General features: G+C 34.0%; 1 long non-coding RNA gene across 3 annotated transcripts in view; it reads left to right on the plus strand.

Moving 5' to 3' along the window:
• LOC142876411 (uncharacterized) overlaps positions 1-16,921 on the plus strand; it is an 86,604-nt gene that overhangs the window by 33,352 nt on the left and 36,331 nt on the right. For all 3 annotated transcript variants that reach the window (XR_012923311.1, XR_012923310.1, XR_012923312.1), the window contains exon 3: positions 4,728-4,768. This is a non-coding gene — a long non-coding RNA (uncharacterized LOC142876411). The remainder of the gene's footprint in view (positions 1-4,727; positions 4,769-16,921) is intronic.

Below are 16,921 nucleotides of genomic sequence, written 5' to 3' on the forward strand. Positions count from 1 at the left end.
TTAATTTCTATGTCAGTAAGTTTAAAGTAAAAGTCATAAACATTGTGAAATTTTTATCTTGAGTATGGTGATATATTATTTCATTTTAAAATATGGTTGTCCTCTTTTGAAATGCTATTGATTATAGATTTTTATAATTCATCAATATTATTTATTTAGTATGCATATTTCCACAATTCACAGTGTTTTTAAAAATTATTTTTTCTTCACTTTCTCCTACAGAACCATGAGAAATATATATGAAAAGCAATTCAAGGCTAATGTAACAACAAGGTTGCAAATCTAAACATATATGTCAGAAGAGAAAAGTTATATTTCTCATGATAACCTTATATCATCAGCATTATACAGCCTGCACAATAAAATATGTATTTAGAAACCTAACTGGTAATTTAAAATACCACATGTTATATATATTAAATGAGGATAAGTTAACATTCCTGGGAGAACCTTAACTTATCCAGCTTTATATATGTATGTCTTAAGTTAATAAGATTTTACTATTAGAAGCTTCTAATCTACAGCAATAGTCACCCTGTGATTGTATTCTTTTGCCCTTTCTATATGTTCATGGATTCACTGTAAAACTGAGTACAAAGGGTTGGAAATGTGTTGCGATGATAGGTTTTATACATTATATTATTAGCCTCAGCATTTTTTCCTTGGATAATGCTCGACCATTACCATATTTTATGATAATATAACTCTATATCTGAAAAATAAAAAAAAAATTAGACGGGAAGCCATACCATTATAGTAGCCAGATGCAAAGCTTCCATTCTTGAATTCTAAGTAAAATATTTATGAACTTATTTAAATAATAATGAGATGGAATCCTCATAGTGCCATCGTTTAAGAATTATGCCACATATGTAACACCAGAGGGACTCTTCATTATAGGAGACCTGGGTTTCCAGCAGAGAACCAGATTCCATGTCACACAGCTCCAACCTGGTCATTCAACTGCAGGAACACATTGAAATAGACGCATCTAGGTTTTGATTTATAAAAGTGTTTCTTACACAAATCTTTTGATATGCCACCTTACATGCAAATATATATATAAAGATATACATATATAACATTCATATTTCAATATGTAGGTGACTTTTACAAATCTGATGATATTAGAATTAATTTATAATGTCATTTCTAACACACAGTATGCTTGTAAGCTCTTTCTCACATAAATCTGCATATGTAAACCAAATTAAATTCATAGAGAACTATTTATCTTTGGACAGCTTTGAATTAGAAATGTTTTCATTTGTAGGTTCTGAAGATATTTGGAGTGCTCAATGAGGTGCATGAAGTTGGAGATAATAAAAATAGCATTTTATTTTTCAGTGAAATTAGGATTGAAACCATTAGCTATGTCATTTTCTGGCCAACTTCAGTTATATTGGACATAAATATTCCTACTATTTTGTGGTCCTTTTTCTTTTTTTCCTTTTCTACATCAAATGATCAGGGAACAAAAGTTTGAATGTATTCCCTTTTTTTTAGACAGAGTCTAACTCTGTTGCCCTGGGTAGAGTGCTATGGCATCAGCCTAGCTCACAGCAACCTCAAACTCCTGGGCTCAAGCGATCCTTCTGCCTCAGCCTCCCGAGTAGCTGGGACTACAGGCATGTGGTGTATCTTTCTATTTTCAGTAGAGATGGGGTCTCACTCTTGCTTAGACTAGTTTCGAACTCCTGACTTTGAGCTATCCGCCTGCCTCAGCCTCCCGAAGTGCTAGGATTACAGGCGTGAGCCACCACGCCTGGCTTGTATTCACTTTTTTGATAGAGTAAATACCATGTGATTGAAGAAAGTAACAAAATACTCTTTTATATATCTCAGTTGCAGTTTTTGGAAACAAACATGCAAGAGCATTAATTAAATGCTGTTATCTTTGCACATTACTCAAGATTCTGAGTGAGGACAGAAATATAAAAGTACTAATCCTTAGATTACATTTTTATTTGGAAATTAAATTGTATAAACTACTAGTAGAAAGTTGAATAAATTAGCAAAAAACAAATCAGATTTCTATTCACTAAAAAATAAAATAATTCAGAAAAGTAAACATCTCAGTGTCCGTGAGGCATTGGTGTAATGTCAGCATGCTGCAAGTTACTGAAAAGCCAAATTGTGTCTAATTTAAAAACAAACAAAACAAACATTTATAAATAGCCCATATGTACTTAGTAAATGCTGCTGAGTGAAAATATTTTCTCTGAAAGGAGTTAAGTGTTTTTGCAGTACTTGACACAGCTATATAAATGGATTGATGTGCATAAAGATTCCCTCGAAAATGTTCTTCAAAAACTTGGTAAAGATATTTAACTATAACCCTTCTGTATCACTGAACTTAGAAATTAAGCATCGATCCCACCATCATAAGTGTTAGTGTGAAGAGGCTTCTCTGGCAACTACATCCAAATTCATTTTAGATGTACTACTAGAATTTCATGCTGCTGTAGCGTTACCACAAATTTAGTGGTATTCATTCATTCATTTATCTCACTCTGTTTCCCGGGCTAGAGTGCCGTGGCTGTCAGCCTAGCTCACAGCAACCTCACACTCCTGAGCTCAAGCGATCCTTCTGCCTCAGCCTCCCGAGTAGCTGGGACTACAGGCATGCACCACCATGCCCGGCTAATTTTTCTATATATATTTTTAGTTGGCCAATTAATTTCTTTCTATTTAGTAGAGACGGTGTCTCACTCTTGCTCAGGCTGGTTTCGAACTCCTGACCTTGAGCTATCTGCCTGCCTCTGCCTCCCAGAGTGCTAGGATTACAGGCATGAGCCAAGGCGCCCAGCCTAGTGATTTTAAAACAATAAAAATGTATGATGTTATAATTCAGGCTGTTAGGATCCAAAATGAGTGGCAGGGTAGAGTTACTTCTAAAGGTTTTGTGGGACAGTCTGCTCCTCTTTCTTCTCCAGCATCTAGAGGTTTCCTGCAAACTTTGGGGGTGTCTTTTTTCACCCTCAAACCCAGCAATGTAACATCATTACATCTCTCTTGTTTTCTTTGACCTGTTACCATCTTCAAATTTCCTGTCCTCCCTCTATTTTTGTTCTCACATTGCCTTTTCTGACTCTAACTCCCTTGCCTTGTTCTTGCAAGGATACTTGTGATTACATTGGATTCACCCAGATAATCTAGGACAGTCTTCTCAAGACTCTTAATTTAATCACGTTGGCAAAGCGAGGCAATCCCATATTCCAGGGATTATGTAAAGTAACATATTCAGAAAATCCAGGGATAGGATGGAGAAATCTTTGGGTAACTATTATTCAGCCTATCATAGATAGAAAGTGTTTTTAAAAAACCAAAAACTTGGGCTGGGAGCATTGGCTCATGCCAGTAATCCCAACACTTTGGGAGGCTGAGATGGGCAGATCCCTTGAGGCCGGGAGTCTGTTACCAGCCTGAGCAACATAATGAGACGCTGTCTTTACAAAAGTAGAAAAATTAGCTGGACATGGTGGTGTGCACCTGTACACCCAGCTACTCTGGAAGCTGAGGCCGGAGTATTGCTTGATCCCAAGAATTTCAGGTTGCAGAAAGCTATGATGACATGACTGCACTCTAGCCTGGACAACAGAGTAAGACTCTGTCAAAAAAAAAAAAAAAAAACTGGAAAGGAAGGAGAGATCAAGGGAGATATTGGGTGTCTATTTGGCGAGATTCTTAATCTCATTAACAATACTCCTATTTCTGTGTTATAAATTCTGAATTACAGAATTAGGAATCAGGTACATTGATGAAGTTCCTCAACTTCACAAAAACTTGTAAACTTCAGAGGATTGACTGAGAGAAACTTATGACTTACTGTTTATTTTATACTTAAAATATAAAATTAATATTTTTTGGAATCTTACAATATTTTATGCTTCCTCATAACACTACATGATTATTTCCAAAACAAAAAAACATAAAAGAATGACTATGGATATAAAATGAACATGTACTAAATATTTGAGTTAACTTATTATTCATGAGGAAACTGGACAGTTGTGTCCAACTCAGTTAAGGACACAAAGAACCACAAATTACATGGAGTAAATGAACATTAAATAAATTACAGATGAGGATGGAACTAGCTTTGTAAACAGAATGGGGGGGGATTTAATTGAACTTTCATCAAAGATAATACATTTGCATAACTATAAATAAGAATTATTTGCATTGCCAATAGTTATCTATAATTTACAGAGCTGTAAAATAGCTCAAAGCCAATGAAAACTGAGAATCAGATCACTTGGATGGGTGTGCTTTAAACGATGAATGGTTTTTCATTATAGACAGCCTGTAAGGTTTTTTTTTTGCCTATTCCAAATTTCCTTATAGAACTAAAGTTTATTTTACCTCCATTTGTAGATTCGTGCATGGTAAAACTCGGTTAGTGGCATCTAATTTCTTTTTTACTCTTGCATCACCAAAAGTGATACAGAAGTATTAAAATTTTTAGAAAAACAGCTTCATATTTATACACAGTTGGTAAACTCATACTTCTGTTCAAAAAAAAAAACCCTCACTTTATACAATAATTAATACATTTCACAATTTCTTATATTGCTTTTTTTTTCTTGGCCATAAAAAATTCTTTAGGAGGCCTTCTTTAGGAAAGCAAAACATTCTAATAAAAACATGTTCCAATAATATTTTTAAGTATGATATCATGCCTATCACAGTAAGTATGATAATGATACTTTTCCCTTGGTTTTCAGAAAAGAGAACATGTCTCTAGAGCAGGGGTCCCCAGCCTATGGTGAGTTGTATAATTATTTTATTATTATATTACAATGTAATAACAATAGAAATAAAATGCACAATAAATGTAATGTGCTTGAATCATCCTGAAACCATCCCGCTCCGCTCCCTGTTCGGTGGAAAAATTGTCTTCCATGAAAATGGTCCCTGGTGCCAAAAAGGTTGGGGACAGCTTCTAGAGGTAATGCCAGCTGGGACTGTGTCTGCACTCTTCGCTGGTAGAACACATACTCATAAAGGGCCTGGACTGTGGTGGTTGCTCAACACATATTTGTTGAATGGAGGAAAATTCCTGACAACATAATTTACTTTAAGGAATCTATATCAATTTTACTTCAGATTGTCCAGAAGTAATTCGGTATCCTTTGAGATGAAATAGTAACAACGTGCTCTGTTGTAGACTATAGTTTGAGTTATACACAGTTTTAGCTGGTTTGTTAGTTTACTACTGCTGCATAACAAATTACCACAAATTTAGCCACTTAAAACAACAGCTAATTATTAGCATGCAGTTTCGTAGGTCCGAAATATGGAAATGGATGTATTCCTGCTCAGGGTCTCACAGGCTGAAATCAAGGCATTGACATGCTGCATTCTCAGCTCGACCGCATGGTCCCCTTCCAAGTGAATTCAGGTTGCTGGAAGAAGCCAATTCTTGCTGGCCATTGACTGTGGGTCACTCTCAACCATTCTCAGATTCTTGCCACCCATGTAGCCTCCTACATCATCAAACCAGCAATGGAGACTCTCTGGTGTTTCAAGTCTCCCTGTGCTTTGTATCTCACTATCAAGAGTCGAGGGGTTTTTATGGGCTGACCTGATCAAGTCATCTAAAAGATCATCTTCTCTTTCTTAAAGTCTGCTATGCCATGTAATATAACTTAATTATGGTGTGGAAGTGCTTACCCCAGTGTACTTACAATTCATACCCATAGTCAAGACGAGATGATTATACAGGGCATATGCACCAGAGGGTGGGAATCTTTGGGAATATCTTTAAATCTTTCTACTACTGGTAGCTTAATAAATTTCAAATATCATAAATAGTTATTTAAAATGTTGATGACCATTATTATTTATTGCTGTTAAAGATATTTTCTTACAATGACCTTTTTCCAAATAGTCTAGGTAATTTAGCACTAGGAAATTATATTTCTGATTTCAAAGAAAAATATATTGCTTTAGAAATAATGATCAGAAAATATAGTGTCTTCATTTATTTCCAACATCAATTTTTAAAAATCTCAATTTCAGTATATTGAAATGTTTCTTGACATGATTTTCTACCTCATTCATAGTACTTTGTCACATAAAATTTTTTATAATTATACTTCTTTTTCAAGTGTGGTTGGATCCAAGCTCACTCCCTTACTTAATTTTTGTCAGCTTTCTCATATGTAAATGAGAATACTGAACTGTATGATACAATTACATATACATACTGATAACTAAATAAAATAGTATTCATGAATGAACCATAAGAATCTTGCATTGCTCTTCAAACATTTGTGAATATCTTATTGTGAAATGGTACAATACATATCTTCTCTGAATACTTAAGCTGCTACATTTCTTCACACACACCCCCATCTATCATGAAGGGCATAATTTTTGTTCCAATTAAAATGTAAATTTCATTGGTAACAGAGTGAAGAAAATCCACTCTAAAGTAATGCTTCATCAATTGGCAAAATATGTCAAGCAGTATAATTTCCAAACCATGATTGCAAAATTATATTATTGAAGTCTAGGAACAAGTAAAATGTAGTCTCTTTAAGATATGTGGGAATTATAATTGTAAATGTTAATTCATCACCAAACTGATTTTAGAATTTGTAAATGAAACAAGGATGTTTAGGGGAATTGACAGTGTAATATTGTCCTTTACATATTCCTGTTGTTAATGTGGAGAATATAGACATATTTGACAGGTCTGATACGATAAGATATAAGATAAGGACACTTATGGAAAATGGGAAGGAATCGTCTGTCTTCTGTACTCTCATTGCAACAGTGTTTAAAATCATATCTAGTTTTGCCAACTGCCAGTTCTGTCTCTCTAATGCTTAGGAAGTCACATTATATTATCTTTACATATCAGCCATCTTATGTGATTGTAATCTTTAAATACCTCCTTTTCTTAGGTCATATAGGCACTTTGGGTTAACATTTTATATTTTGATATAGCTTTATTCTGGCATATAACATGCTTCAAAAATTGCACAGGTGTCAAAGCAATGAATTTCTGGAGGCTATTTTTTTCTTTTTATTTTTTTAAGAGCCTGGGTATTGTTAACATCAACAGGAAAAAAGAATTACAGTCAAGCATAAAGTAGAAGTGCAGTTTTTGTTCTTTATAGGTAGCTGGCAGTAGTTCTCTTAATTTACTATTGTAATAAAACAGAAATGACAATCCTTTTCCTAAAAGGGGAAAACATATTTTCTAATAGTGGATAGGGCAAAGTGGTAATATTTTTAATCACAAATCCCACTTAAACAGCATGATCTCAGATAAATGTATCAGAGTATTTTACTGTGTAAGTTATTGTCTAAGCTCTTAGTAGCCTACTGTAGTGAGAGCAGATGGTTTGAGTTTATATCTTTTGTGCTTCTCAGTTATTGATGTGGATTATATGAGAAGATAATTGGCAGGGTTTCACACATAATTGATATAAAATGCTGTTTAGGATCTTCTCTGATTGGTCAAGTTTCTAGGACATCTGGGACAACAATCTCCTGCATTACATATGAAAAGATATAACTTTCAATCATCTGTATGCTAGCTGCAAAGTGTTAGAATGCTTTATAATATTTTGTGCATTTAAAAAAACCAAAAAATAAAGTAGCCCATATCTTATAAAAATTGCTTGACTCAGAACTGAGGAACCACTAATTTAGAAATATGATTTTTTCCTTGATTTTTCCTACACCGAGAAGTAGGAAGATAGATAAAAATATAAATCCAATTTAAAGGGAAGGAAAGCAGAGTGGCAGATTTTAAAGCTATGTTCGTAGCACCCCTGATATTCCTCCATAAATGCCTTTTCTTCAACACAGGATATAATAATGATTTCACACATATCATTATCTGTCTTGAGGCTTGCAAAACACTGGTAGAAATTTGAATAATGATAATCTTCATAAGAGCAACCAGAATTGACACTGCAACACTTACTTACATAGGTGAAGTGTGCACTGGTTATCTCCTCTTTTCCGTGGCACCCACCATTCCCCTCAATTACTCAACCCAAGTGTTTTACACAGATAACACCTGTTATCATCCTATCTCACAAATTTCAAAATTCTATATGACATCCAACTAGAAATTTTGCCTCCCTTATTTCCTGCCTATTTTCAAATACCATGTTAGATTCACTAATAGAAAATAAAAGGAATGTTGACTATAGACAGATATTTCACAGACTTTTAATGGGCAGATTTCAAAAGGTTCAAATATATATACACACACAGAAAAATACATAAACTATGCATATCCTGATCCTGCTGACAAAAATTTCTTAAGAGAATATATTTAAGTTTGAGAGACAAGGAATTAAATTCAAAAGGATTAATGGGAATAAATATATGTTCACTAAGCAAATTATACAAGACTGCCTTAACTTTCATTCACTGTGATTACTGTGATAGTGTAAGTCAATTTTAGCTAACATTTAAATATGCCTCCTAATACTATCATTGATAATATTGGAAAAATGTAATATATATGCTCTGTCTGGATATATTTATAGCTTTATATGAACTGTACTCAAAATGTTATGATTTCTTTTATGAACCTGACACTGTTAACATATGATGATCGTTAATTTGTCAATTAGAGGCAAACTACAGAGGTCTGCCTTTGAATGAGCACTACCAAAATGCATATTAATTACTTGTATTCTTATTACATATGTATTTTCTACCACCTTGAACATACTGAATTATTCTACCTTTTCTTTCACTTGTAATTTCTAATGCTCCTAGAATCCTTTCTGTGCTCAAGCCTTATTTTGTTTTTGTTTTTTTTTTTTGAGACAGAGTCTCTCTCTGTCAAGCTGGGTAGAGTGCCCTGGCATCAGCCTAGCTCACAGCAACCTCAAACTCCTGGACTCAAGCAACCCGCCTGCCTCAGCCTCCTGAGTAGCTGGGACAAGAGGCATGCACTACCACGCCCAGATATGTTTTTATATTTTTAGTAGAGACAGGGTCTCTACTCAACTTTCCTACAAATCTGCTTCCTGCACTTTGCTCCTTAAACAAACTAATGATGAACATCTCTATTTCAACTCAAAAATATGGACCTAAATGCATTCCTTTTTTCTTCCCCATTGTCAGCTAAAATTAGAGTCATTATTATAGAGTCCCCTCTAAACTAAAGTTCTATAATTATATACATCCGTACCAATTTAATAATGTATAAAGAGTTTTAAAAATATTTGAAAATAAAGCCACCATTTTGCACCAGTGAGCAAGAGGACCCCAGGAACACACATTTCTAAGTGCTTGCATGCTATCTGACATGGAGGAGGCAAGAGCGATCAGTACATCTTAGAGAGTTTAAGAACATTGTCCAGTGTATTCTAATTCTCAGGAGGAGAACATTGAAGTAATACTGAACAACGGATATATAGGCTCTTACGAAGGAGTTTAATGCAGTTTAATTCTAGGATTGATGGAAAGAAACCAGGTCTGTAAAGGAACATGTTTATCTTGTTTGAATATATAGTCAAGTGATTTTTATGGGAGAAAAATATCTTAATGATGTGGGCCTTTATCTGAGAAACACATTATTTCCTACCTGTCCTGTAAACAAGGTTTTAAAACAGAAAGTCTCACTATTTCCCTTTTACACATGTGTAAGAATATAACTTTGGTCATTCTTAGATATTCTCCACAAAACTCATTTTAAAGGATGTTTTTGTGATGCAAATATGGGTCAATATTAATATATCCATTTTCTGTGACTTCTCCCAGATAATAATCATTAGATTCATTGAATAAAATTATCCTAGGAAATATTCTATAATGTCTCAATCTGAAAAACTAAAACCTAACATAAGTTTTGGAAAATTTTTAATTAATGATCCAAAGACTTGAAGAGTATATCCAATTTATTTATAAACTTGGTATTATATATAAATGGATTAACATTGCTAAAAATTAATTTATTCATATTCTGTGTAGCAGATTCATTAAATATTTATGTAAAAATTTACAACTCTTTATAACATTAAATTCTACTATATGATTTTGAGATTTATTGGCCTGTGTGTAAGTGACAATGTCTTATCTAATAAATTTTCAATCCATCAGATTCTTTTACTCTTAAACGAGTACAAGATGATTTTACCTTATGCCATAGTTTAAATGAGGAGTATCATAATTTATATTCCTAAAAGAGTGCTCGAATAGTTCTTGAAAAGAGAAAATAAGTTATACAACTAATATCAGTTTAATGAAAGCATGTTAATTTCTGAATATCACATTCTTATTGTCTTATTCATACATTTTTATATTTACAAATTTTCTCTATTTATATATTTTTCATCACCTTACATTTTATCATCAGCATTTTTATTATTTCAATGTAATTTTCAAAATCATATCACAAATTATACATATCATAGTTCCTACATGTACGTATGTATATAATCATATATACATATGAAAACACACTAGCATAAAACATAATTTAAGGATAACAATTAAAATGGAGAGGGAAAAACATAGCTACCTAGCTTTAATGTTGACACTAACAATTCTCTCCAGGATACTCTCATCTCCCTGGGAAGCCAGAGTAACACAGAGGTTAAGATATATCAAAAAGTGTATCAGTTTGTTTAAGTTACTATTGGACATAACAGAGGCAAGCCTGCCTTTTGTACTCTGTTTTCTGTACTGACAGATTTACTATCAACAGTTAAATGAAACTTTGTGTACCTTACTTTTCTTCTTCATATTGTACAAAACCCTCAAAATCTGCTGATCTCATAATAAATACTTTTCTGACATGGCGATTCCTTCTGATTCAGCTACCCTACATTATTAGCAGCCATATTAAATTGAACTGTGATATAGTTATACCAACATTAGATTCATCCCCAACCACCTTTCCTCTCCATGTCCATTTCTGAATACTATGATAAATTTGTCAAAAGGTTCTGTTATCATCGCCAGTACCTGTCTCAGCTTCTACATAAATCTGAACTGTTCTGCTCCCCTATGTCCTCACTTTATGAATTCCATCTTTCAAGCTTTTGCTTTCTTCAATCTGCGGTTAGTGGCTGAGTGTTAGCTAGGATGAGATGGGCTGCTAGTATCATTGTAGGGTTCAAAAAAAAATAGTTGAGAAAATCTCCCAGAGATAAAACTGAAAGCACCTCTAAATTCAAAAGATTTTATAGAGCCAGGAATCCAGGAAGGTGATTGACTTTGTATGTTAGAGAATGAGGTACAACCTAGTCTCTCCCTGGAGCCACTCATCTCTTTGATAAAGTCAGTACATTTATTAAGATTCTGCTTAAATATTTATTAATATCTATCTACCGGGAGGACTATCTGACTGCCTATACTAGGATCAGTTTCTCTTCTGCATTCTGTAATAGACCACTGACTTTTTTCTATAATACAAGACTATCTTTATATACTTTATTATAATTATTTGTACGGTAGATCATGCACTCCATTTGAATAGCTACCATATCTCTCTTATTTACAACTAAATCTCCTGTCCTTAACATAGTGACTGACAAATAACAGAGGATCAGTGACTGTTTGTTGAACAAATTAATAAATAAAGGCATAAAGAGCAGGACCTTTAGCAAATATGGAGAGCTGAGATATGTGTGAGGAAATAGGAACCCAAAGAGATAAAATCACAAAGCATAAACAGTGTGTAGGATGGAGTGGGTTCCAGATGCACAAATCTGTCTATTACTGTTCCAGATTGGTTTTTATAAGATGCATATAGCATGACTTGTGAAAAAATTATGTTTATAAGGCCAGAAAATGATACATTCAGTAAAAGAATGATCGCTGAGTAGTTATTATGAGGCTGGGCATTGCACTATATGCAAAGACATTGCACAGAGCATGATACAAAGATCTTGGCAAGGAGACAGTCAATAGTCAAGAAATAAACACCATAATTAGAAATTGTGACAAAGTCCAACAAAATTATAGTATGCATGTTTAAAACAATACCTGGCACAGAGCAGGGCCTCAATGATTATGTATTCAATGACAAGAAAATAATAGGGGAAGGGGGACACTGAATAAAGTGTCCAAAAAAAGTAGTATTCCAGTTTAGGTTTGAATGGAAGAGGGGATAATAATAGGAAGAAAAAAAAAAAGAAATTAAGTTCAAAGACACAGACACTGGAAAGAATTTGATATACTTAAAGCCCAGAAAGAAGTCCAGTATTGACTACACTGGGTCAAGGGAGGGGACAGAGTAAAAACCTCACAAACACATTCCAAAAAGAGGAAACATTGATGGCTGTTAAGTAAGGAGAAAAAAATTACTTTTTCAAAAAGATATTTGTGGCTATTTTGAGTAGAGGAAATTGAAAAGAAAAAAACCCAGACTGGAGGCTGTTATGGTTTGAATGTGTACCCCAGAAAGCATATGATAGAAATTTAATTCCAAATGCAAATAGTGTAGGCAGGTTGGATCTAACAAGAGGTGATTAAGCAGAGCCCTCACAAATGGATTAATGCCATGATCGTGTGAATGGGTTTGTTAGAAGAGACTGAGTTTGGTCTCTTTTCACCTCACTCTCTCGTCCACGAGATACCTTCTGCCACCTTAAGACGCAGCAGGAAGATCCTCACAGATAGATACTCGTGCCATGATTCTGGACTTCCCAAATTCCAGAACTGTGAGGAATTAAATTTCTGTTCTTTATAAATTACCCAGTCTCAGGGATTCCATGATAGCAAACAAACTGAGATGGAGGATATTGGCCTTTTGTGGAAAGGAAACCATTATGATTTGTCTGTGCAGTGGATATGAAAATAAGGAAAAGAAAAACATGAAAGCAATGACTCCTAGACCACTGGCTGCACAACTGTGGGGATTAGGTTAACAGAGTAACATGCTTTGGTGTGTAGTATAATATACAGTGTATGTGTATGTTAGGGTATGGAATTGTTTGAAAAGCTGTAATACCTATAAAATATCCAACTTGTACTAGTCATAGGAATGATTTCAATTGATATTTCATGGTTTTCAATGCTTATCACTGTCTTCTCATGAAAAAGTCCTTCTATTAAACTCTTAAACTTTGTTTTAGTTTACTTATATTATACTTATTAGAAAAATGTTTAAAGATGATATATGAATACATAATTCTGCAGGCCTTGGATGCCTGAAAATGTCTTTATGTCTACTTTAGATATGGAAGATAACTTGGACAGAAATAGTATTATTGAGAAATATCATTATCCTTTCAGAATTCATCTTCATCGTCATTTATTTTAATATTTTCAAAATAGTTTATTTAAATATATATTTAACTAACAAAAGTAATATGTACTATTTTATCAGATTAAAATTTATAACGAAATAGAAAGAAAATTGACTCTATCCTTCCCTTCCAGTTCTGTCTCACTGGAGGTACATACTGTTAATCTGGCATATATTCTTCCAGGCTTTTTTCTATTCTACACTGTATATACTGTGAGCCCTGTAGTATTATCAGTGTATTCTCAACAGTGCATTCAGAGAGATCAATATGCATGTAAGTGAAATATTGTCAGTCTTCTACTCAAAACTTTGTAATGCTGTGATGGTTAATTTTATATGTTAACTTGGCTGGGCTAAGGGATCCCCAGATAGCTGGTGAAACATTATTCTGGGTGTATCTGTGAGAGTGTTTGCAAAAGAGATCAGTATTTGAATCAGTAGCCTAGTAAAGACTGTCCCTCCTCACCGATGTGGATGGCCATTATCTAATCCACAGGGAGCCCAAATGGACAAAAAGGTAGAGGAAGGACAAATTTTCTCTCTTCTCTTAAGCTGGACACTCATCTTCTACTGACCTTGGACATCATCAGAGCTCCTGGTTTGGGGGCTTCTGGACTCTGGGACTTAATGCCAACTACTCTCCCATCCACAGTTCTCAGGCCTTTGGACTTGGACTGGATCACCCACTGGCTTTCCCAGTTCCCCAACTTGCAGACAGCATATCATGGAACTTCTCAACCTCCATGATTCTGTGAGCCAATTGTCATCATAAATATCCTCTTATGTAGCAATATGTATCCTATTGATTCTGTTTCCCTGGACATCACTAACACAAATGCCTTGAAAAATTTTTTTAATCAAAGTTAGAATCAATGCCCTTAAATGGCATACAAGACGTACTTGTCTTGGTCTTACCTTCTTCTTCTGACACCTTTTCCTAACATTTCTTCCTATTTACTGTTCTCTGCCACGTTTGTCTCCTTGTTGCTTCTCAAACACAATAGGCACACTTATGGCATAGAGCTCCGCTGCAGTTATTCCTTCCGCCTAGAATATCTTCCATTAATTCACAGGGCTATGTCCCTCAGCTCAAACACATCACAGTTTTCAATGGGCCTACTCTGACTTCTCCTTTCATTATAGTAGTACAACACAACTGATTCTATTTACTGATTTATTTATTCATTTTCAGTAGCACTTTTTTAATGTACTATATCATTCACTTTTTAAAAAGGTGAATTATTTATTGTCTGTCTCTTCCAAATAAAATGTGAGCCCCAAGGAGGTAAGAATTATTTTTATTGATGTATTCCAAGTACCTAGAGTGCTACTGGAATATAGTTAGTCTTAATTAACAATTGTTAAATGAATGAAATAATGATCTGCTACAGTTTCTTCCTATGTGTCTATGGCCATATTTATGGGGGCCTCATTTTTAGATACAATTTTCAACTACCACCACGAGTTTTAGAACCATTTATGCTTATATTTGAATGGATAAAAATAGGAAAATTGGTGGGTGAATACTTTTTGGTGAAGTGTTGTTCCTCATGTTACTCTATACTCTTAATACCAAAAGTAAGAAAGAGAGATAAAGAGAGGCAGAGTGAGAAAGAAAGGGAAGAAAGAGGAAGAGAGAGAAGATGGAAGCACTTTGATACAGAAGTGAAAAGCAGCCCTTTCTAAAAGATGCACAACCATTTAGAGTCAGTAGATGAATTCTGAGGAATGCAAAAGTCAATGACCTTCTTGTTTTGCTTTTCCACTTCAGGAATCCTCTTTCATGAGAGGAAGCCTAAGAATCTCATATCAGAAAGCCCAATATCTTACTCTCCATTTAATTTTATCTGGCTGGAAATTAGCAAAGATTCTCATCAGGTCCTATAATTTGTTTCTCCAAAGGTGCCAGAGTTTAGTTAATTTCATTTTTCCTACTGTTTCAGTTATTTTCATTTTATAATCATTATAGTTAGAAGTTGGAGGAGCTGTCTCGGTTATTACTAGCCACATGCCCTCAAAAGTCCTAAACAAACATGTTTAGATAACTGTAATGAATGCACATTCTCTTGTCTTCTGATTTTATACCACATTTGCAGTTAAAAAGTAAAAACCCAGTGAACCAAAAGTGGACAGTTTCAACCAGGCCTGCTACTACCTTTGAAAAAATAACAAAAGAAGTAATTGTGGTCTAAAGGGCATTGCAGGATTTGAAGACACACTGTCTGTAGAACTCTGATCAGGAGTTTTTATTTTCCTTTGAATGTCAGAAAAATTGATAAAACTTCTCCCAGTGCAGCAATTCAGATGGAGAGAAGGGACTTTGAAAGCCATTGTTCTGCCTGTTAAAGAAAAACTTTATATCTTCATGGTCCTAGATACACAGGATCCATGAACCAATAATTAAAAACAAAAACGACTAAAACTGAAGCAATTCAATTGATGTACTTGTTTCTTTAAAGTCTTAACTTAAAAAAAAAAAGAGAGAGAGAGCAGACTGAGACAGATGCTTCTCTGCAATTAGTATCAATCAGTCCTGACACAGAAAGTGACCCATCCAATGTCAAAGTGGTTTGGATCGATCAGCAGCATCTTTTACTGAGGTGGGACACAGAAAAGGAAGTAGCACAGAAAAAATGCTGCTTAAAAAAGTGGATCAGAAAAGGCCAGGACAAAAGTGTGTCTCATGGCTGCACTTAGGTACATGTCTTGATAATTTCTTTGGGATGAAAAATTGATAGTTAACACACACAAGGTACCGTAGTTTGTAGTTTCATATGCGCGCACTACATGTGAAATAATTTCTATCTGTATGTTCTTGATTCCATTCTGTGGGTTCAATTCTTTTTAAACAATTGGGGAAGCTGTTGCTCTTGCTGCTTCTGTTGTGGGAGATTAAAAGAATCTTCCCTATGACTAACAGGAGAATCCTGAACTGAGTGATCTCAACCGACACTAATATTGAAATTTTATTATCCAGAATATATACAGTAAAAATTCTTACAGAATGGTGCTTGCAGTAGGACTAATGTCTCCTATTGTGTTTCACACTTTAACATTATTTAACATTCCATTTCAACATATTGTCCTGTTTACTGGTGTAATTCTTACACAATTTCATTTTAGTGAGGTAATCATGAAATATACTCCTGTTTCTGGTTTGTTTAAAATGGTGTTGCTTTGAATGATTATATGCACAGTTTATTTTGTGTTAAAAAAATAAAAATAAATGCATATTAACGAAAATAATATTTAAAATAGCCACCAGTAGATAGCTACTCTTAAGACTTCTGTTTTATCTTCTCATTTTGTGTCCTTTATACTGTATTTCTTTACAAAATTATATATGAATAAATGTCGTTTTCACAATGCTTATTTTGCCATGTAAATTGTATATCTTGAAATGTTTATAATACATGACTTTGGACTTCCATGCTGTCATATTTAATAGATATATCAAAATTTATACAACTGTTTTTCATATTTTAGAACAATAAATGTGTTCTGTATTTTTAAGTTATAAGCAATATGTTTGGTTATTAGTCACAACTTCACAGATGTCTTATTTCCTTAAGATGTTTCTAGAGCTTAAATATATAAACATTTTAAAATATCTTGTTAGTTATATCCAAATTGCCTTCATAAAAGGGTTTTTAATTTCCATATTCAGTTTATTATCTCAGTTCA

This window comes from Microcebus murinus, chromosome 15 (genome assembly GCF_040939455.1).
Source record: "Microcebus murinus isolate Inina chromosome 15, M.murinus_Inina_mat1.0, whole genome shotgun sequence".
Classification (NCBI taxonomy): domain Eukaryota; kingdom Metazoa; phylum Chordata; class Mammalia; order Primates; family Cheirogaleidae; genus Microcebus; species Microcebus murinus.